The following is a 24976-nucleotide window of genomic DNA, read 5'->3' as shown; positions in this document are numbered from 1 at the left end:
CAGAAATGGTCCGAGTATTACCTGAAAAACGTGTTCTCTGTGTCCCTAACCTTCAGAACTCAATCCTCTTGATCTTCCTTTGACCAAAACCTTGCCTCTTCTTGCCTAACAATCTCCTCAAGGTCCCAATAGCCTTCCCTTCTCCTCTAGTCGTCCACAGATGCTTAGGTTCTTCACAATCGGCCAAAAACGTACAATGACGGCCTAAGAGGCATTATATATGTTCCAAACTAAACGGCTAGGGTTTCTGCTGAACAGCGTCGACTCGCCGAGTCCCTAATGGACTCGTCGAGTCCAGTCGCGAATCTGCGACCAAGCCTGTGGTCCTACTCGGCGAGTCAAGCACCAACTCGCCGAGTCCCTTCCTAAAATGTCCCAAAAATAGTTTTAAAACAATACCTGAAATTCCGAGCTGTTACAACTCTCCCCCACTAGAACTAGACTTCACCCTCGAAGTCTCACTCTGCGAATAACTCCGGATGTTGCTCCCGCATTTCACGCTCCGGCTCCCAAGTCATCTCCGATCCCTTCCGGTGTTGCTACTGAACCAACACCAGAGGTACCTCCTTGTTCCGCAGAACCTTGATCTTCCGATCCCTGATAGCTACTGGTCTCTCGGCGTAATTCAGGCTCGCATCCACTTGAATATCCTCTAACGGAACCACCGCCGATTCATCGGCTATACACTTCCTCAACTGTGATACGTGAAAGATATTGTGAATCTGTCCCAACTCTGCTGGCAACTCCAACCGATAAGCTACCCGACCTACCCTTGCAATTACACGAAATGGACCTATGAACCGGGGCCCCAACTTGCCCCTCTTTCTGAACCGGATCACTCCCTTCCAAGGAGAAACCTTCAGGAGAACGAAGTCGCCGACCTGAAATTCCAGCTCGGACCGGCGTCTGTCCGCATAACTCTTCTGTCGGCTTTGAGCGGTCAATAATCTCTGCCTAACCTGCTGAATCTGCTCTGTCATCTGGAGTACGATCTCTGTACTGCCCATCACTCTCTGACCCACCTCTCCCCAGCAAATGGGAGTTCGACACCTCCTACCATACAACAACTCAAAAGGTGGCATACCAATGCTCGAATGATGGCTGTTGTTGTAGGAAAACTCAGCCAAAGGCAAATGCGCATCCCAGCTACCCCCGAAATCTAACACACACGCTCGAAGCATGTCCTCCAATGTCTGAATCGTCCGCTCGCTCTGCCCGTCGGTCTGGGGATCGTATGCGGTACTAAAATGCAGTTTAGTACCCAGCTCCTCATGAAATTTCTTCCAGAACCTGGAAGTGAAACGTACATCTCGGTCTGAAACAATCGAGATCGGCACTCCATGCCGAGATACTACCTCTCTCACGTATAACTCCGCCAACTTCTCCGTTGATGAACTCTCGCTAATGGCAAGGAAGTGTGCACTCTTCGTCAATCTATCCACAATCACCCAAATTGCATCGACTCCCCTAGCAGTTCTTGGCAATTTGGTAATGAAATCCATAGTAATCTGCTCCCACTTCCACTCAGGAATCTCCAAAGGCTGCAACTTACCATGCGGTCTCTGATGCTCGGCTTTAACCCTACGGCAAGTCAAACACCTCTCAACGAACCAAGCGACGTCTCTCTTCATGAAAGGCCACCAATATTCCTTTCTCAAGTCCAAATACATCTTCGTAGCACCGGGATGGATCGAGAATTTCGATCTATGAGCCTCCTCCATCAAAGTAGCACGCGTACCGCCCACGAATGGTACCCAAATCCGACCCTGAAACGTCAGAAGTCCTCGTCCATCCTTAACGAACTCCGAAACTAACCCAGCGACCCGCTCTTTCTTCTGCATCTCGGATCTCACAACCTCGGCCTGTGCCCCACGAATAGCATCTAATACCGGAGTCATCACCGTCAGTCTCAGACATACGTCTCGCAATGGAGTGCTCTCCGCTCTACGACTCAATGCATCGGCTACCACATTAGCCTTGCCTGGGTGGTATAGGATCTCACAGTCATAATCCTTAACCACGTCCAACCATCTCCTCTGACGCATATTTAGGTTGGGTTGATCCATCAAATACTTCAAACTCTTATGGTCTGTGTATATAGTACAACGAACCCCGTACAGGTAGTGACACCAAATCTTGAGAGCGAACACTACTGCCCCCAACTCTAAGTCATGCGTGGGATATCTCGCCTCGTGAGGCTTTAATTGCCTCGATGCATAAGCTATCACATGGCCTCTCTGCATCAACACTGCACCCAGTCCCGAAATTGATGCATCGCAATATACGAAAAAATCCTCCATCCCCTCCGGGAGGGCTAATACCGGGGCTTCGCACAGTCTCTGACGTAGTGTCTCGAAGGAAGTCTGTTGCTTGGGTCCCCATGAGAATGTAACACCCTTCCGGGTCCATCTGGTGAGCGGTACCGCGATCTTGGAGAAGTCCCTAATAAACCTCCGATAGTACCCCGCCAACCCAAGGAAACTCCTGATCTCGGGAGGTGACTTCGGTGCCTCCCAACTCATCACTGCTTCTACCTTGGCCGGATCGACCAATATCCCTGCCTGATTAACAACATGTCCAAGAAATTGGACCTCCCACAACCAGAAGTCACATTTCGAGAATTTTGCATATAGCTTCTCCGACCTCAGTACCTCAAGGACCTCCCTCAAATGCCCCTCATGCTGCTCTCTAGTTCGCGAATACACTAGAATGTCGTCGATAAATACAATCACAGACCGATCCAGCATCGGCCTGCATACCCTGTTCATGAGGTCCATGAACACTACAGGGGCATTGGTGAGCCCGAAAGGCATCACCACGAACTCGTAATGCCCAAACCGCGTCCTGAATGCTGCCTTCTGGACGTCCTCATCCCGCACTCTTACCTGATGGTACCCCGATCTCAAATCGATCTTGGAAAACCAAGATGCCCCTTGCAACTGATCGAATAAATCATCGATCCTCGGTAACGGATAGCGGTTCTTGACCGTCACCTTGTTCAACTCCCGGTAATCAATACACATCCGGTGTGAACCATCCTTCTTCTTGACGAACAGAATCGGTGCTCCCCACGGCGAGCTACTCGGCCGAATAAATCCATTCGCCAGCAACTCCTGGAGTTGCGAGGACAACTCTTGCATCTCTGGAGGTGCAAGACGATAAGGCACCTTTGCAATAGGTGCAGCCCCCGGAACCAGATCGATACCAAACTCTACTTGCCTCGCAGGAGGTACTCCCGGCAAATCCTCGGGAAAGACATCTGGAAACTCGCGCACCACTGGTACCTCCTCCACTGACCTCAGTCTCTCGGAAGCCTCCCGTGTATCCATCACATACACCACAAAACCCTTACATCCCTGCTGTAGACATTGTCTCGCCCTAGCGGCCGAACAAAAAGCTGATCTCGAACGGGTACCCTCGCCATACACCGTAAGAACTCCCCCACTAGGGTCTCGTATAGTCACCAGCTGGCGCTCACAGTCGATGACGGCGCTGAATCGGCTCAACCAGTCCATGCCCACGATGACACAGACATCCCCCATCGCAATAGGAATTAGGTCAATCGGAAACGCAACCCCGAAAATCTCTAGTACGCATCCCCGAAGAACCTCCGTGGCACAAACCACCCTCTCGGCCGCTGTAGAAACGCTCAGAGGCCGACTTAACGGCTCACGACTAATGCTGATATGCTGACTGAAAGCTAAAGATACAAAGGATCTACTCGCACCCGAATCAAATAACACTAGAGCAGGCCTAGAGTTCACAAGGAAAGTACCTACACATCCATTACATAAGCATAACATTTCGACTTTAAAGTAAATACGTGAATTACAGTATACCTGCCACAACATCGGGCGCATCGCGGACCTCCTCAGTCAGCTGAAAGGCTCTCCCACGAGCCCTCGGCGCCTCGACCTTCGCCGGTCGGGTCTCAGTAGTCCTGGTAGTAGGTGTAGATCCCTGACGAAGCTGCGGGCACTCGGCCTTCCGATGGCCTGTCTGGTTGCAGTGAAAGCAAACCATAAACCCCTTAGGACAATCCCTGGCAATGTGTCCTTCCTTGCCACACTTGTAGCAACCACCCGCTCTACACGCCCCCTCATGACTCTTGCCGCACTTTCCGCAAGTGCGGCCCTTCGAACCTCCCGTCCTCGAATCAGCAGACTTGAACCGTTTGGCTGTCGGCTGAGACTGAGCCAGTCGCCGGTCCACCTGCCGAGACTCGGCCTCCTCCCTGGCCTGGGTCTCCAACTCGATCTCGCGCTTCCTGGCATTCACCTGAAGCTCAGTGAAAGTACGATAGGTGGAGTTTGACACAAACTCCCGGATATCCCTCCTCAATACGCCCAAGTACCGGCTCATCCGTGACTGCTCTGTAGACACTAACTCGGGGCAGAACATCGCCCTCTCATGAAACTTCCGTGTAACCACCGCAACGGAATCAGTACCCTGCTTAAGGGTCAAGAACGCCTGGATCAATCGTTCCCTCTCCACTGGGGGAACGTACTCGTCCCTGAACATCTCAGTAAACCTCTCCCATGTTACCACTGAAATCTCCGCCTGAGTGAAGTTCGCCGTCACGAACTTCCACCAATCCTTCGCTCCCAGACCGAGCTGGTTCAAGGCGAACCGTACCCTCAGGTGCTCCGGGCATGAACAAGTGTAGAAGCACCCCTCAATATCGGCGATCCACCTCATCGCAGCAATCAGATCCTGCGTCCCATCAAACTCAGGGGGTTTCATGTTGCTGAATTCCCGGAATAGCAACGAATCACCCCCTTGCGGCCTAGCAGCGGCCACAGCTGCGGTAGCGGCAGCGACTGCAGCTTCAGTCAGTGCGGCGTACCGCTCCTCAAACTCCTCCATCAGGGTGGTCTTAATGGACCCAAACATCTCCGGGATCTCAGCCCGAACCGCCGCAGCTACCTCCTCCTGAATCATCTGACGAATCTCCTCGTCACTCATACTGCTCGAACTCGCTCCGTGGCGTGTCGTAAGCATGATGTCTCTGAAATACAACATAAAACTATCAGAGACTCCATCAAGTACAATTGTAATCGATAACGCAACCCTACTCAGTCTCCGATATCTAGGGATTCTTACTTGGGTCTTCCACCGACCCGGTGTCTTCGGTAGTACGGGCCCAATACCACCGACCACACCGTGTCAGTATTCGTCCCAAATCTTCCTCCCCAAACCCCGAATAGTGAGTACTCTACTTCTCGTATGCACTATCTACCTGCACGCTACCGAATATCTCATACAAGCAACCTCCCTAGACTAAGGCATCACAAAACAGGCCATTCTAGCCCTATCATGTACACCTAGTCTTCTAGCATGCATAACAATTCATAATTCAGTGCATAACATAACATTGTAAGGTATTCTGGGGATCTTTACCGTTCGGGCGCTGGCTGATCGTACACACTGCGTCTTTCTTGTTTACCACTTTACCATTTATAAAAGTTTATGTATTTATTATTTTTAAAAGATTTTTCCTCAAATCCTCGGTTTGAGTTCAGTTACACCCGAAGGTACACCCGAATCCCTCAAAACAAGGCTCTGATACCAATTGTGACAACGAAATTTTCAAATAAATTTTTCATTTTAAATAAAGTGAGTTCATTCAACCAATAATATTTATTTCATGTTTCAAAACAAATACATATGGAAAATCCCAAAGATCTCAAATAGCAGCAGTGTGTATGCATCATGCCGGCGCCATCCCACGGTCCTCGCTAGTACCTGAAACACATACATAACAACTTGTAAGCATAAATGCTTAGTGAGTTCCCCAGTATACCACTTACACATATACGCCTTTCCAGGCCCGGACCTTCCGGTCCACAGTACAATGCCTTCCGGCCCATATGATAATCGCCTTCCGGCCCATAAGATAATTGCCTTCCAGCCCATAAGATAATTGCCTTCCGGCCCATAAGATAATTGCCTTCCGGCCCATAAGATAATTGCCTTCCAGCCCATAACATGTTTGCCTTCCGGCCCATAAACATATATAACACATAATACATTTACTCTAACACATATATCACATATATCACATATCATACCTGACCTTCTTGTCACATAATATATTGCCTTCCGGCCCATGGAAACATACATAGCATGCATAGCAACTATTCCTTTCAATCATAGCATATATATAACACATAACATATCCGACCTTCCGGTCACACGGTCAAACCCTTCCGGGTACAGTATAGTGAGAAGACTCACCTCGTGGTAATGTAAGCTATCAACTCTTGAAACTACTCGCACTCAATCCACCGATCTGCAGACTCCCTATAATACCATATACTCTTATTAATACTCTTATCATTCAAGACAACTGACCCTAAGAATTTACATGCAGGTCAACTCTGGTCAACGGTCAACTTGACCGGACTCGTCGAGTGCAAAGGCGACTCGGCGAGTCTAGACGTCCTCCCCAATTTTCCCTATTGTTCTCCTTTCTACTCGTCGAGTATCCCTCTTCACTCGACGAGGTCCTCGTGGAAGAATCGCGGGGCCACCCCGACTCCACTCGCCGAGTCTGAAGAACAACTCGGCGAGTCCCAGTAAATCTTCAAGCTACTCGCCGAGTCTGCTCATCCGACTCGGCGAGTCCATGCCATGCAGTCGATCAACTGCTTCCTGAAACACGTATGGTCCCGAAATACACACTCATGGGACTATCTGGACCTCTAAACATCCTATTACTGGGGTATAAACACCTGGGTAACAACATAATAATCCATCTAATACCCAAATGGGTCTCATAAACCCTAGATTCGTGTACACCACCAAAACAACAGAAATGGTCCGAGTATTACCTGAAAAACGTGTTCTCTGTGTCCCCAACCTTCAGAACTCAATCCTCTTGATCTTCCTTTGACCAAAACCTTGCCTCTTCTTGCCTAACAATCTCCTCAAGGTCCCAATAGCCTTCCCTTCTCCTCTAGTCGTCCACAGATGCTTAGGTTCTTCACAATCGGCCAAAAAACGTACAATGACGGCCTAAGAGTCATTATATACGTTCCAAACTAAACGGCTAGGGTTTCTGCTGAACAGCGTCGACTCGTCGAGTCCCTAATGGACTCGTCGAGTCCAGTCGCGAATCTGCGACCAAGCCTGTGGTCCTACTCGGCGAGTCAGGCACCAACTCGCCGAGTCCCTTCCTAAAATGTCCCAAAAATAGTTTTAAAACAATGCCTGAAATTCCGGGCTGTTACACCATGTTTGATGAGTTTACGGCCCAAGAACATGTCTTGGCCGTAAACTCATGTTAATCCTTCAAAATCCCAGTTTAAGGTGTTCGAAGTCCAGGATTGTAAGCCTCAAGGTGGTATCTAAGTCCCAATGTTGATTTGGAAGGGTTAAATTGCTCAAAAACTCCAATATTATGTGTTTACGGCCTAAGCTTACTCCTTGGCTGTAAACACATGTTCCAGGTCCAAAATGATAGATTAAACACGAATTTGAAGGCCTAAGAGGTTGCACAACAAGTTAGGGATGTTACCTTAAAGATTTGGAGCCTTAATTCAATGTTTTGGACCTTGAATCTTTGGATGAGGAGAGAGGTTAGAGAGAGAGAGTAGTGAGATGAAGCCAAAAGCTTCAAATGAAGGTTTAAAACACTTTATATAGTGTCTAAGTTTTGGACACGGAGGAATTCTTCCCGATACCGGCGTTAGGCGGGGATTTTGGTTGCACCCGATTAAATTGTCGTAATCCGATATGGTAAATTCTAAAAATGTTCCGACTACTAGAATGGGGTGTTATAATGATTTCTAAATGCATTAGGACACCCATTAAGTCATATTAGATACGTACAAGTTAATAACTTAATTAAATAACGAAATCGGAATTGGATTCGAAAACGACAATTGATTAATCGAATTGAATTATGAAAAGAGTTACAAGTAATGATACGGAATTTCGGGTTGTTACATTATCCCCCCGTTAGAGGGAATTTCATCCCGAAATTCAAAGTTAAGACACGAGACAAGATACGAATCATGGATCTGGAAAGAGTTGTGGATACTTTTGTTTCATTGAGTCTTCCCGCTCCTAAGTGAATTCCGGTCCCCGCTTGGCACTCCAGCGAACCTTCACTAACGGGATGCGACTTTGCTTTGTACGTTTCACTTCTCGATCCATGATATCGATCGGTTCCTCCATAAAGTTGAGGTTTTCATTGATCTCGATCTCGTCTATGGGAATCACTAGGGTTTCATCGGATAGGTACTTTTTGAGATTTGAGACATGGAAGACGGGATGAATGTTACTGAGTCCGTGAGGTAAACGAAGTTTATAAGCTACCGGACCGACCCTAGTGAGGATCTCGAAGGGTCCAATGTACCTAGGGTTAAGTTTCCCATGTTTACCAAAACATACAGTGCGTTTCCAGGGCGAGACTTTCAATAGGACACGGTCTCCAACCTGGAATTCTAGAGGTTTCCGACGGTTATCAACGTAACTCTTTTGGCGATCTCGTGAAACTTTCAATTGGTCTCGGATTTGGATGATCTTTTCGGTGGTTTTGCGGATGATTTCAGGACCAGTGAGAGCACTTTCGGGGACTTGACTCTTGGCTAACTGTGTATCCCCCACCTCGGCCCAGTACATAGGGGATCTGCACTTACGACCGTATAGGGCTTCAAACGGAGCAGCCCTGATGTTGGTGTGGTAACTGTTGTTGTATGAGAAATCGATCAAAGATAGATGTGTGTCCCACGAATTTCCAAAGTCAATGACACATGCCCTAAGCATGTCCTCTAGGGTTTGGATTGTTCTCTCACTCTGTCCATCGGATTGAGGATGATACGTCGTGCTTATATCTAGCTTGGTTCCAAGGGCTTTCTGAAGGGACTGCCAGAATCTGGAAATAAACCTGCTATCTCGATCAGAGATAGTGGATGCAGGTACACCGTGCAGTCAGACTATCTCTTGGATGTAGATTTGCGCGAGTCTTTCCATCTTGTATGATTCTTTGATCGGAATGAAGTGGGCGGACTTTGTCAAACGATCGATAATTACCCAAATGGTGTTGTACCCACTCGGACACTTGGTTAGTTTAGTGATGAAATCCATGGTAATCATCTTGCATTTCCATTCGGGCATCTCGGGTTGTTGGAGCAGACCCGAGGGTTTCTGGTGCTCAACTTTAACCTTGGCACAAGTTAGACACTTGCCCACGTTGGTAGATATCTCAGCTTTCATGTTTTGACACCAGTATTGTTTCTTGAGATCTAGGTACATCTTTTCAGAACCTGGGTGAACAGAGTATTTGGTTTTGTGTGCCTCCTCCATGACAATTTCCCTGAATCCTTCAGAGTTTGGAATCCAGATCTGATCCATGAAACAATAGACTCTGTCACCTCTGATCTCATGTTTCTTTTCAGAACCCGGGTGAATAGAGTATTTGGTTTTGTGTGCCTTCTCCATGACAATTTCCCTAAATCCTCCGGAGTTTGGAATCCAGATCTGATCCATGAAACAATAGACTCCGTCACTTCTGATCTCAAGTTTCTTATCCATTCCCCTCAAAGCTTCGATCGATACTTTCTCGGGTTTCAGGGCTTCTAACTGGACTTCTCGGATTTGCATGGGTAAGTTGGAATGGATGGTCATCGTCTGGTTCTTCACATTGTGGCTTGCACTCTCCTTTCGGCTAAGGGCATCTACTACCACATTGGCCTTGCCGGGATGGTAACAGATTTCACACTCATAATCACTGAGTAGTTCTACCCATCACCGTTGCCTCATGTTCAAGTCTTTCTGATCAAAGATGTGTTGTAGGCTCTTGTGATCAGTGAAGATCGTGTACTTGGTTCCTTAGAGATAATGTCTCCAAATCTTTAATGCGAAGACTACGACTCCTAGTTCCAAGTCGTGTGTGGTATAGTTGACCTCGTGTGCTTTCAGCTGTCTTGAGGCATAAGCAATCACTTTTCTCTTTGCATAAGCACCCAGCCTAAGCCTTGATTAGACACATCGCAGTACACAACAAAGTCCTCTATCCCTTTGGGTAGGGACAGAATAGGCACGCTGCACAAGGCTTTCTTCAACATCTGGAATGCAGTTTCTTGTTTATCACTCCAACAAAAGGGTACACCTTTCTGTGTTAGAGCGGTTAGGGATTTGGTGATTTTGGAAAAATTTTGGATGAATCTCCGATAATAGCCGACGAGACCCAAGAATTGACGGATTTCTGTCGGTGTCTTTGGTGCCGACCAATTCTCTATCGCTTTAATCTTGGAAGGATCCACGTGAATACCCTCCTCGCTTACCACGTGACCGAGGAAAGTTACCTTCCGTATCCAAAATTCACACTTGGAGAATTTCGCATACAGCTTCTCGGATCTAAGGGTTTCCAACACCAACCTCAAGTGTTGCTTGTGGTCTTCTTCGCTTTGGGAGTAGACAAGGATGTCGTCAATGAACACGATGACGAACTTGTCTAAGAAGGGACGGCACACCCGGTTCATCAGATCCATGAACACTGTCGGTGCATTCGCTAGACCGAAGGGCATCACTACGAACTCGTAGTGTCCATATCGAGTTCTGAAAGCTATTTTGGACACATCACTCTCCTGAACTCGTAATTGATGGTACCCTGACCGAAGGTCTATCTTTGAGAAATAGCTGGCTCCCTGGAGTTGATCAAAGAGGTCATCTATTTGTGGAAGAGGATATCGGTTCTTTATGGTTAACTTGTTAAGCTCACGATAGTCGATACACATCCGAAAGGATCCATCTTTCTTCTTGACAAACAATACCGGAGCTCCCCAGGTTGAGGAACTCGGTCTAATGAATCCTTTACTGAGCAACTCATTGAGTTGACTGGATAACTCCTGCATTTCTACAGGAGCTAAGCAATACGGAGACTTCCTACGGGAGTAGCTCCAGGAATTAGGTCAATACGGAACTCGACCTGACGCTCAGGAGGAATTCCTAGAAACTCTTCGGGAAATACATATGGAAAGTTACAGACTTCGGGGATGCTCGCGAGGTCTATAACTTCCTGTTTCTCGTTGATTACATGGGCTGAGAACGCAATGCACTCCTTTCGTAGGAGCTTTTGAGCTTTGATGTAGGAAATGATGATTGGAACTGGGTTTATCGCCATTGATTACGAGAGTCTGTCTCGAAGGAAGGTTGAGACGGATGGCTTTTTCATAACAAAGGATATCAGCATGATTGGAACTCAACCAATCCATGCCAATGATAACATCAAAGCTCAAAATGGAAACTGGCATAAGATCTATAGGAAATGAGTGGTCATTCAGGGTAAGGGTACAGCCTATGAATACATCACTAGCGCTTTCTTTCTCACCGTTAGCCATCTCGACGGTAAACATTTCAGTTAGTGGCTGGGGATTATGTTTTAGGTTATGTTTGAATGGATGACTAACAAAACTCCTTTCCGCACCATAATCGTAAAGAACACTAGCATAAGAGTTGTCGAGAAGGAACGTACCCGAAATAACAGTGGGATCGGCGACTGCTTCCTCCCGTCCCATGGTTAGAACCCTTCTGGTGTTATCAGCTATTGACTTCTTGGGGCAGTTCCTTTTAAAATGCCCAACCTCTCCATAGTTGTAGCAAGCTTGACTAACGCCTGCTCCAGATGATTGGTTGGCCGATTGGGCCGGAGTTTTGCAGAATCGAACTGTGTGCCCTTCTTACCACAATTGGTACAGGATAGGTCTCGACAGGGGTCGGGGTTGTGATGGTATTTTCACTTGTCACACATAGGAAGATTACCAACATATCTGCTGGTAGGAGTTGGAGCTGTGGATCCCACAATAGAAGCAGCAGCAACGGGGGTAGTAGCAGCATGGACTGCTACAGTCTGCTGTTTCTTGGAAGATCCTTGGGAAGATTGACCCTTCTTCTTCTTCCAGAACTTTCTCTTCTCACTACTCCTTTGAGTCGGCTCAGGAGTGGTAGTGGTTTCTTCAACATTATCGCTATGATCAATCAGGGTTTGGGCTAAAGTAATGGCACTATCATAGGTATCCGGATGAGCAGCCAAGACATGACCCTTTGTCGGTTGGGTTAACCCCCAAATGAGCTTTTCGATCTTTTTACTTTCAGGAGTGACTAATCCCGGGTAGAGAAGCGCGAGATCATCGAATCGGGAAGTGTATGCAGCAATGTCGGAACCTTTCATCTTCAGGTTCCAGAGCTCGTGCTCTAGTTTCTGCATTTCACCACTGGGACAGTAGTCAGCAATGAGGAGTTCTGTTATGGCTTCCCAGCCCATGGCATTGGCTACGGGTAGGGTCAGAGAGTTGACTCGGCCATTCCACCAAGTCAAGGTTTATGAACGAAGGTATAGGCTGCGAACTTGACCTTATCAGATTCCACACAGACACAGATTTCGAAGATGGATTCGATTTTCTCGAACCATCGGGATAAGGAAATGACATCTCCAGTGCTATTAAAGGATGTTGGTTTCGCATTCATGAAATCCTTATAGGAACCCTCCTTTTCGGTGTCGCTGATTATTTTCTTGGCTTTGGAGTTGAGGACCACCTCCTGAGCTACTAGGGTTCACTTGTGACATGGCTGCCACCATTGCAGCAGTCAGAACTATCTGAAGCGATGCAAGATCAAATTGAGGAGGAGGTCGTGGCGAAGAAGGATTGTTGTTGTTCTTTGAGTTGGGTCTCTTTCTTGGAGGCATCTTGATCTAATAAGATCAAGAAAGAGAGAGGATGGTAAGTCCTTTACATTGAATCGATAGATATGGAAGTTATATGTTCCGAATAAGCGATAAAGCAGGAAAGAGTTATAAAAACAGATAGATTATCGCTAAAGAATGATCACAGAACACCACTCGAATGAGGATTTCTACAGGGGATTGGCTCGAGAAATACTCCCATAGTATTTCATGATTTGCTTACGACACTGGTTCGATGTTTGGGATATTAGGGTAAGTTTTAGGCATGTCGCACACCACAGTCACTCCCAAGCACATGTTGGCTTTGTCTCGAATGAATATAGTTGGCCAAGCTATATTGATCCTAGACACGACTACATAACTGCCCAGGTTTAACCATAGTACACAACACCGAATTACATATGTTCTGCTCTACTTGTAGTTACGGATCTCGACGATTCGGTATACTTGTATACTTCTGAAAACACTTGTAGTTTGAAGATACCTTTAATTCAGAGTACTTAGGCCCTTTAGTGTTGATAGTTTTATACCATGTAAGTTTTGGTATACTTCATTCACTATAAACCAGGGCTCTGATACCAATCTGTCACACCCCGAAAATCGAAGGCGGAAACATTTCCGGGGTTGACTCCACGTTGAGTATCAAATCCAATGCACATAGTAAGTAAAGTAAAACAACCATTACATTACATAAAGAAAATTTTTACAATTGTTTCAAAAGTAAATTTGTACAGTTGTGATACATAGTATATATAAATGAAATGGGTCTTCCGAGTACTTCGTCTTCGGACAAAAAGGATCTTCGGGTACCTGTTCTAACGCTGACCTGAGAACACAAGCGGTTGAAAAATCAGCATAACGCTGGTGAGTTCATAAGCGGTTTTTGTTTTGTGAAATGTTCAAGTTTCCATTTTGTTTCTGATATGTTACGCACACCAAGAAAATCCCATATTTTCTTAAAAAGGTTGGTTATTGTTTCTCGACATGTAAAGTAAAGTTGTACACTGAAAACATGTTTACTCATGTGAAAAATGTACAGTTAGGTTATCTGGTTTGACATATTTTTCTGGTTATGTACTAATGTATTCCCAGGAAAGTCCCATACTTTCCTGATTGTGTGTTACCAATTGTGAAAGATGTAAAGTTACCCGGTTTGTTACCCTTTTTTGGTTGTGTAAACGTTTCCCCAGGAAAGTCCCATACTTTCCTAAATGTTGGTTATCACTGTAAAAGATGTATCTATAAAATGTGGTTATGTTCAATGTTTCCCCAGGAAAGTCCCATACTTTCCTGAATGTTGGTTATCAATGTAAAAGTTGTATTATGTTATTCATTATTACTATTGAGTAAATCTCTTTTATCCTAATTGCGAGTTCCATAACCATACAATAGACCAGATATGGCAAATATGTAGTCCACATCACCTTATGACTTTCGTCACCCTTGAACCATTTCGGTTCGGCTGTAGCTAGCAGCAAGGTATGGGGTAGTCAGCCCCGTATAGATCTATACACTCAAGTCACGCTCTCTAAATCCCAGAGATTCTGGTTACGGGTGCAGTCCTCCATTCGCGTATCTACATGGAGTGTTCGCCGAGGACGTGTCTCCAATCATACAGGACTAACAAAATTACTAGTAATAATATGATAGTCCTCCACTCACGTATTTATGTGGAGTGTTACCGAGGACAAAACAGTGTACAGGTTTTATGTTCAACTATTCTAATTTCATGCTTTTAACTGATAAAATGTGGAAAACCATTTGTGAAATATATATAAAACATACCAGTTTAAAATCCATTTCACAAATATATGTTTACATGATCTGGATGTTCAAATGGTTATCAGTTGTAGCAATCAGTGTTAGAAGCATATAAGATGTGAAACACACACATGAAAACATGTTTTGAGTACAATTATTCCCTTGTACTTTGCTTGTGTTCCCCCTGAAAACAGTGAAAACAGTGAAAAAGGGTAGGGTATGAACCCACCAAACGATAAGATGCAACTGTCACGGACACTAAAATTTGGTTCGGGGCTTGTTAACATGCGAGGTTCCTATGTAATATGAAATGGTACCCAAAGGTATCTAATTAGACTTTAAACCACTAATTAGATAGGATAATACACTCCAATGAACTAAAACACCTCAAAATGAGTATTTGGAGTGACCCGGGTGACATCTTCGGACGTGTAATGATGAGAGGGACTTGGAATTTCAGTTTACTCCTCAAGAGTAAACTCCCTAATGGAGTTTACAGCCATATACCCTCACACACATGATTTCATGGTCGTGAACTCATGTTTGGGTAGTTTTGAGTGTTTTATGGCTTAAATGGACATGGGGATTGCTAGAATGGATTTATCAAATGCCTTCGATTAATTTGTATGGACTTATACACCATTTATGGGAGTTCATGGCTTTAAACATGGAGTTTACAGCCGTAAACTCCCCCAAGCTCAAACCAAAATTAATTTGAGGTGCTTAGCACAATCACATGTGATTCTAGTTAATTTTCCAAGGCTTGGTATGACTTTAGTGCACCATTTAACACACAATTAGGAGTTTACGGCTCTGGAGCATGTGCTATGGCCGTAAACTCTCAAATGGATGATGCTTGATGTGTTTAACGTCCCCAAACTATTTTTAGATGGTTCTAGGATTTATTCCAAGGCTATTGGTGAAGTTACAATGCATTCTAACATGTTTAAAAGAGTTTACTCCCCATGTTTGAGGAGTTTATAGCCCAAGCACATGTCTTGGCCCTAAACTCATGTTAATACCTCAAAATCCAAGTTTAAGGTGTTCCAAGTCCAGGTTTGTAAGCCTCAACGTGGTATCTAAGTCCCAATGTTCATTTGGAAGGGATAAATTGCTCAAAAACTCCAATATTATGTGTTTACGGCCCAAGCTTACTCGTTGGTCGTAGACACATGTTGCTGGTCCAAAATGATAGGTTCAACACGAATTTGAAGGCCTTAGAGGTTACACAACAAGTTAGGGATGTTACCTCAAAGATTTGGAGCCTTAATTCAATGTTTTGGACCTTGAATCTTTTGATGAGGAGAGAGGTTAGAGAGAGAGAGAGTAGGAAGATTAAGCCAAAAGCTTCAAATGAAGGTTTAGAACACTTTATATTGTGTCTAAGTTTTGGACACGGAGGAATTCTTCCTGATACCGGCGTTAGGCGGGGCTTTTTGTCGCACCCGATTAAATTGTCGTAACTCGATATGGTAAATTCTAAAAATGTTCCGACTACTAGAATGGGGTGTTATAATGATTTCTAAATGCATTAGGACACCCATTAAGTCATCTTAGATACGTACAAATTAATGACTTAATTAAATAACGAAATCGGAATCGGATTTGAAAATGACGATTGATTGATCGAATTGAATTACGAAAAGAGTTACAAGTAATGATACGGAATTTCGGGTTGTTCTAAGTTTGTGCAAATTGACGCTTTCTACCCAGATTTGAAAAAGGGGGAGTGTATTGTATATTTTGCTATTTTGGGCGCAACGGGTCACTGCAGAATTTTGAAATTGACAATTTCTACCAATTTTTGACAAATTTTGTCACAGGAGATCCGTGAACAAAGCTAAAAATTGAATATTTTTTGGGCTTTCCGTATTGAAGCAAAAAGTTTATGCCACATGTTAAGGGGAGTTTTGACACTAAAACTCCAAATAGAGCACGTTCTCTTTCCTTGAAGGTTTTATAATCAAATTTCGATTATAAATGTTGGGTATTTGGTGTTGCATCTTGGGCTCGTCTCTTAGCCTCATTTTGTATCCGGTATGGGCCTGTCCATCAGTGACTTCTTTGTTAGGGTTTGTGTATTAATAGGTGCTTGCATGCATCTTTTCCAGGACTGATAGATCATTTTTTACGTGTTATTTAGAAGATCTCTTTTGTAACCCTAAAATCCTCTACATCGGAAGTTCTTAATCGAGCTCTGCTGAGGATTGAAAGTTCTAATCATTCGACTCATTCAGATCCATACTTGTGTATTGTTTCATTGTTTTACGTTCATTGTTTACCTGTTACAAAGATCTAATCGATCAAAGAGTTTAGAAATCTCATCAATTGGTATCAGAGCAGGAGGCTGTGTAATTCATACACATCTCTTCTATTAAAGAAGTTATTAGGGTTTATTCCGCATTAACTGATATTTATTGAGCCGTCACTCCATAATTGACGTATCTCATTACTTATTCGTTTTGCCCTAATATTATATATTACAAGTCTAATCTTTCAAATAGGTTAAACGATCAAGCATAGACGATTCTCAATCTACTCCTATCAACATCTCAAACAGTATTGGATCAACAACAAAGATTCCTATTCTTTACGCTCAAGATTACGAAGTTTGGGCGCATCACTTTGAAGACTACGTAATCGGATCTGAAGACAATGGGTTTCTTGTATGGGAAGCTATTGTTTCAGGACCATTCGCTCACTAAGGAACATCCAGAATTATTAAAACTCAGAAAGAGTATAATGATTTGCTAAAAGATGCTAAAGATGTGGCACAAGACGAAAAGGAAAAGTTTCAGTGCAACATTAAAGCTTTGAGACTGATTCGATTCGCTCTTCATTCTGATACATTTAGGTTGGTATGTTCCTGCAATACCTCTAAAGAAATCTGGGATAGGCTGCGAGAGCTATATTCCACATATGAAGATTTGGAGCATTCTATTCAGACCTTGCTCTTGTCTGAGTTTGGTGAATTTAAGCAGAATTCTGATGAAACTGTTACTCAGATGTTCAATCGCTTCAATCATCTTCTTAGCAAGATGATCAAACACGATATAGAAAGGAAGCTGATTGAACAGAAAGTCACCTTTTTGAATGGCTTTAGATCTGAATGGAGATCTGTTGTATCTATGGTGAAAGCTCACGAGCAGTTCAAGTCTAATTCGCTAGCAAAGCTGGTGGGAATTTTGAAATCCCAAGAAAAGATTGTCATGCAAGAGAAAAATGTAGTCTCAAGTTTGGGATCCTTGGCCATCCTATCTAAAAGAAAAAATGTGGTAGAAGATGAAGATCTGGACCTAGAAGGCTATGATCTTACCTCTAAAGATTATGCAATGATGGTGTCTAATCCAAAGAGATTTATCAAGAAGAGATTCCCTACTAATAAGAACCGAAACTGGCAGGGAAGCTATAGTTCTGAAAAGGTAAGGGAAGAGCCAAAGACAGAGGAACCAAAGAAAGAGGCGAAAGTTGAAGGAGATTTAGGTGTGAGTTGCTACTACTGTGGAGGAAAGAACCACTATGCTAAAGATTGTGTTCTAAAGAAAATAACAGAGAAGGATGAGGAAAAAGATGAAGAGTCCTTGTTAATGAAAAGGCTGGAAGAGATCAAGAGAAAGAAAGCTATTCCTAACCCTTCAATGAATGCTTTAATTGTCTAGGGTTAGGCAGCAGATGATGAGTTCGGTGGCGTGCAGGTGTGGTCATCCGACTCGAAAGATGATGAAGTCAGGAAACCATCTCATGGAGAGGCATACGTTGCAAGAGGTGAAGGAAGCAATGGGAAGTGTTTGATGGTGACAGATGTATCTCAAATGATGGGATACAATATGGATGTTGGGAATGAAGACTCCAAGGAGCGAGAGGATCTATGCTTCACAGCAAAACCTCTCAGCATGCAGATCAATGAGCTAGATGAATTGATCAAGAAGGTACAATCTGTTTTGTTTCATTTAAAGTCCCACAAAATTCGTATGAAAAAGAATTAAAAAGCTTAAATTCAAGAATCTTAAATCTAGATAGTAGCTTAACTCAAACACAGGTCACCAATTCTAGCCTAACTGACCAAATAAGCAGGGTGTCATCCAAGAGTGAAGAACGGAGGATGTGGATAGAGCTGAAGGAGTCGGAGATGATTAAATCCAAAGATGAAAACATTTATTTGCAAAGGGACAATTTAAAACTTTTGAAACAGAGAAATGTTTTTTGTTTAATTGCTAAACATCTTTATGCTAACATCACTCAACTTCATCTGAACTGTGAAATAGGGCAGAAAATTCATCGCATGATTTTGCCCTTCCTTGATTTTAAGGAAGATGAAATCGATGCTGAAGCATATAATTGCGAAAGTGTTGTATCGTCTGATGATGTGAATCCCACTTACATATATGGCCTGGACAAAATAGAATCTTTTATAAAGTCCAAGGACCATAAGGACATGCTGAAAAATCTTTTGGATGAAAACGATAGACTTAAACTAAGGACCGAAACCATACAAAAATTTGACTCATTGAATGCCAATTTAAGTTCGGAAAATAAAATTGATATTGAAAATGCATCCGAACTTAATGAGGATGATGATATGAGTGTAATTTTTGTAGAAGATGAAGTCGATTGTTCTGAGTTTGTAAAAAGCGAACACGAAAACCACAAAAATCTTATTTCCGAAAATTTTGTGGAGTTCGCTCGTCTGTCACAAAATAAGTCCCCGATTCTTAAGGAAAAGGTTGTTGTGTACCAGAAGGTGAGAACAACACCAAATCAGGTATATAAAGTCAAAGGAGTATCTAAACATCAAACAACCAAACTCACTACCATTGTAAACGAAGATAATGCAGATGGTTGCGATGAGTTCTTCTGGTCTGCTCCTATCGATAATGCCGATGAAACAGTTGGTTTATCAGAGCGAACATCTTGGAAAACAAAAGGAAGATATATACCAGAGCCGCCGAACAAGCCTGATAACTTTGACGTGCCAAGTACCAGTGGCACTAAAGAAATTCCATTAGAAGAAGTCTCCTCCACAAGCGAACCTGTTGTTCAAAAGCCAAAACAAAAGGCGAATATTCACAGGCAACCCAAACAGGTGAAAAACCAAAAGCAACAGAGGAATCTGAGATACAAGAAGAATCTCTCGGAGCGAAAACAGTTCTGGCAATCTCAAAATGCTTGTTTTTCTGATCATGACAGGAGGTCAGAGAAAAGGGAAGTCAGACTGCAAGAAGGCATTAACAACCGAAAGCAAAGGTTCGGCTCAGAGCACACAAGCAACCGAAAGCATAGGTTCGGTTCAGAGCACACAAGCTACCAAAAGCATAGGTTCGGTACAGAGCACACAAGCTACCGAAAGCATAGGTTTGGTTCCGAGAGCACAGGTTACCAAGGTTCAAGGTTCGGTCTCACCCATGACCACCAACAAAGGGGTCACCTAGAATCTCGAGTAAAGAAAACTTCTCAATCTAAATTCTCTCATTCTAATTCTTCTCAACCCCATTCTAAATCCAATTATGTTCAAACTCAAAATCCAAAATCTTCAACAGATTTGAAAGGAAAATCGAAGGTTTCCTCGGTCAAGAGTGATCAAAAGCATTCCAAAGTCCAAACACCTGAACCTGAATTCAAATCAACAGTAACAAATCCCAATAAAATTAAAGTTTACACTATTAAGAAGAAAGATGAATCAGCTTTAATAAAAAGAACATATCTCGTTGATATTTCTCTCACTATTCTTGTTCCTGTGAAAGGCTCACATGGACCCAAGAAACTTTGGGTTCCTAAATTTGCTTAATTTTTGCAGGTTATCAGTGACGAGCAGTTCGATGAAGAATAGTATATTGACAGTGGCTTCTCGCATCACATGACAGGAAGGAAAGAAGAGCTGAAGGAATTTCGATCACTTCCAAATGGTGGGAATGTCAAGTTCGGGAACAACTCATATGGCACGATTAAAGGTTATGGGATGATAACGAATGGAGACTTCACGATTAGAAAGGTTGCATACGTTGAAGGACTACAGCACAATCTCATCAGTGTGTCTCAGCTCGTTGGAGGTACCAGTCTAGAAGTTTCGTTTGATGATGAGGGTTCGGAAATAATAGAGAAGAAAACAAAAAGGGTAATTCTCAAATCGGAGAGCAAAGGCGAAATGTTTCCTCTCAATCTCAAACATATCAAAGGAAGCCCAACTATTTGTCTATTATCCAAAGCACATTCTGATGAAAGCTGACTGTGGCACCGAAGGCTCTCCCATCTCAATTTCAAGGATATTAATAAACTCGTCACATGAGATCATGTTAGGGGTCTTCCATTGCTCAAGTTTGATCGAGAACATTTGTGTGCTGCGTGTGAAATGGGGAAACAAAGTCGTCAAAGTCACCCATCCATCATAAACACAAAGGTTGTTGAACCACTTGAGTTAATTCACATTGACTTGTGTGGTCCATCTTCTATTGAAATCATAGGCGGTAGCAAGTATATTCTTGTTATTATCGATGAATTTTCACGTTTTACATGGGTGTTCTTTCTGAAGCACAAATCTAAAGCAACTCTCAAGCTGAAGCTGTTTATCAAGCAAGTTGAAGTGTAGCTGAGGAAAGTTGTACGCAACATCAGAAGCGACAATGGGCTGGACTTCAAAAATAAAGAATTTGAAGACTTTTTAGCGGAAAAAGGAACCAGTCACAACTTCTCAGCTCCCTACACCCCTCAACAAAACGGAATTGTCGAAAGACGAAACCGATCTTTGTGTGAGGCGGCCAGAACCATGTTAAGTTTCACTTCTTTACCATTATATTTCTGGGCTGATGCTATTTTTGCAGCATGTTTTATGCAGAACAGGTCCTATCTCAATAAGCGTTTCACTCTCACCCCTTATGAGATCATCAACAACAGAAAACCAAATGTCAAATTCTTCCACGTGTTCGGCTCACGATGCTTTATCTTCAATTCTAAAGAACATCGTAACAAGTTCGACGTAAAAGACGATGAAGGGATTTTTCTAGGATACTCTCTAACATCAAAAGCATATCGGGTCTTAAATAATCGTTCAAGGAAGATTGAAGAGACATATTATGTGACTTTCGATGACAGCTTCGTCAAAAGGATAAAGGCTACTGAAGAAGCAATTGGAGAAATTTTCACTCAAACAGGTCATGTCACGGCCTCGATTGCTAATTTGTTTGAGCTGTTTGGGGAGTTATTTGATGAACCTAAGGAAGCCACTCTCTCGGAAGCCAAGGTAGCGGACAACAAAATCAACCATCTGAAGCAAATCATCGATGAAGCTGTCAAACGACTGGGTGACGGAGAATCCGCTCCAAATAAAACTTCTCAGCACAATGCATCAGTTGAGGGGGAGGATCCATCTTCTTCAAATCAGTCAAGCTTACCAGTTGAGGGGGAGTACTCTAGTCCTATCGCACCCGAACGCTCCAATGCATCCAAAGGTACTATAGCACCCGAACGCTCCAATGCACCCGAAGGTACTGTAGCACCCGAACGCTCCACAGCACCCGAAGATACTGTAGCACCTGAACGCTCCACAGCACCCGAAAGTACTGTAGCAACCAAAAGCTCAAAACTATCAGAGAACCTTACATCGTCCGAGAGCACAACTACACCCGAAAGTCCTGCTGCACTAGAAAGCTCATCACTCAAGGGGGAGAATGCCGATACGTTTTATGACGAAGATTGTCAATCTTAATTGGAAGTGATGGTGAACGCTGAATTGGATCCTTCCTATGATCCAAATTACCCTCCTCTTGTCAAATGCACTAGAGATCATCCTATTTCGCAGGTTGTGGGTAATGTCTCTGAAAAGGTGTTGACCCGATCTCAACTGAAGGCAAAGAAAACTTCTTTATTTTCTAAAGTAGAGTTCTGCATGTTTAACTCTTTCATCTCAAAAGTTGAACCAAAGATAGTAAACACCGCTCTTGATCACTCTGATTGGGTTCAAGCTATGCAAGACGAACTTAATGAGCTCTAAAGAAATAATGTTTGGCGTGTCATTCCAACACCTGAAGATGCCTCGGTTGTTGGTCTCAAATGGGTGTTTAGAAATAAAATGGACAAGGAAGGCAATGTAATAAGAAACAAAGCTCGTCTAGTGGTGAAAGGATACTGCCAGGAAGAAGGAATTGATTACGAAGAGACTTTTTCTCCAGTTGCAAGGCTGGAATCTGTTCGAATATTTCTTGCCTATGCTACGCACAAAAACATCGAAGTCTACCAAATGGACGTCAAATGCACGTTTCTAAATGGAGAACTTGAAGAAACGGTCTACATGGACCAACCTCCTGGTTTTGTCAATGAGAAGTACCCAAATCACTGTTATATTCTAGACAAGGCAGTTTACAGCCTGAAACAAGCACCTAGGGCCTGGTATGAAATGCTAACTAAGTTTTTAAAGATGTCCAAATTCAAACAAGGTTCGGTTGACCCAACCTTCTTTCGTAAGAAGGAAGGTAACCACCTTATGATTGTACAAATCTATGTCGATGATATCATCTTTGGCTCAACGAATCCCAGCTTAACAGCTGAATTCAGAAAGCTGCTGGAGACTAAATTTGAAATGAGCTCAATGGGTCCGATTAACTTTTTCCTTGGTTTAAATATTAGACAGTGACCCGAAGGCATCTTTATCAACAAGGAAGCATACACCAAAACTCTTCTTGCCAAATTTGGTATGATGGGAGACTCGAAGGTCAAAGTTCCAATGGCATTCGGCACCAAACTCACTCCTTCCCTGGAAAAACCGGCAGTTGACATTACGCTATACCGCCAGATGATTGGGTCCTTAATGTATCTTACTGCTAGCAGGCCTGATATTATGTTTTCTGTATGTTATTATGCTAGGTTACAGGTGAATCCTCCTGAACCACATATGCTTGCAGTGAAAAATATACTCCGGTATCTGAAACGAACCACCTCTCTCGGTCTATGGTATCCATCAAACTCAGGCTTCTTCGTTCAAGCCTTCTCAGATGCAGACCTTGGAGGATGCGGTTTAGACAAGAAAAGCACCACAAGAGGTTGCCAATTCCTTGATGGGAAGTTAGTCAGCTGGCAGTCAAAGAAACAAACTTGCATTTCTCTTTCTACAGCCGAAGCAGAGTACATCGCAATCGCGTCTTGTACATCTCAAGTCATTTGGATCCAAAGCCAGCTCCGAGATTATGGACTCAACATGAAAAAGATCCCACTATATTGCGATTTAGAAAGTGCAATTAGGATCTGTCATAACCCAGTGCAACACTCTAAGACCAAACATATAGCACTGAGGTATCACTTGATTAAGCATCATGTGGAGGATGGAAATGTCGAAATTCACTTTGTTCGAACCACTGATCAACTGGCCGATATTTTCACCAAAACCCTACCTGAAGCAAGTTTCAATAAAATCCTTCAAGGTCTAGGAATGATGGAATCAGAATCGGTACCAAAAACACCATCTCAAAGTTAAAAGTTGGAAGCGAAATGAACCGAACGCTCGGTCTATTTCGGGTTCGGTTCACATGGGAACCGAAATGAACCGAACGCTCGGTCTATTTTGGGTTCGGTCCCATTGCACATATTTTCGCTCAATCTCAAAATGTGTTGTCTATGGTTGTATACTTTTGTACAGTTGTTTTCCAAAAATCCAAAAATATTTTTTTTAGGAGCCGAAATGAACCGAGCGTTCGGTCCATTTCGGGTTCGGTTCAAATTTTTTTTATTTTGTTTTGTTTGGTTTTTCTCTTTTCAAAAACTTAAAATCTCCAAAAATATTTTCTTACTTTTTCTTTCATTCTTGTTTAAATATCGATGGGATAGGTTTCGTTCTCACACTCTATACTAACTAGTTAAGCGTCCCTAGAAGCATGCTGATGCATGTAGTCTAAATCCTCAACGGATTTTGAATAAAGCCTTAATGAAGAGGTATATAAAAACCTTGTCTTCCCAATAAGGCTGCTACATTTATTCTAATCCTGAGCTACCTTACTCTTTTCTCATATAGGTTAAGAGTTTACTGCTTGGTCACCATTTTCAGTAGAGGTACTTTACTTTCTCTTAACCACCTCAATATTTTTCTCCATTATATTTCGGTTCCATATAGTAACCCTTGAGACTCTCAGAAATAACCACTGAGGTTTATGGTTACACAATCTTTGTGTTTATGATCTTAGCCTCGTGTCACTACGTGCTAAGTGAAACCCTAAATTCAACACCTAACATGAATTGACGGTAAACATGAAATCTCTTTTCGTTGTGAGATTCTTATTAAATTGTTATTTACCATAACAATTTTTACCTTAGAATCTAGTTTTAATCTTTTAAGATTTCACAAACACACATCTTCAATTAGTCACTATATACATATTCCAACCAACTTGCTCAACAGACCACATCGGTCTCACAGGTACTTCATTTAGTCTCGATCTTATGTCAAGGTTCGGGATTCTAAACTGAAGTGAAAGCCACCCTTTTAAGCCTTATCAAAAGATGCCTTTCAGCACTTCTTAACAAGTGATTGATCGTAATTCAACG

The sequence above is a fragment of the Lactuca saligna genome, chromosome 1 (genome assembly GCF_052625555.1).
Source record: "Lactuca saligna cultivar CGN05327 chromosome 1, ASM5262555v1, whole genome shotgun sequence".
NCBI lineage: Eukaryota > Viridiplantae > Streptophyta > Magnoliopsida > Asterales > Asteraceae > Lactuca > Lactuca saligna.
The sequence above is the reverse complement of the archived record's forward strand: the minus strand, read 5'-3'. Positions refer to the sequence as shown.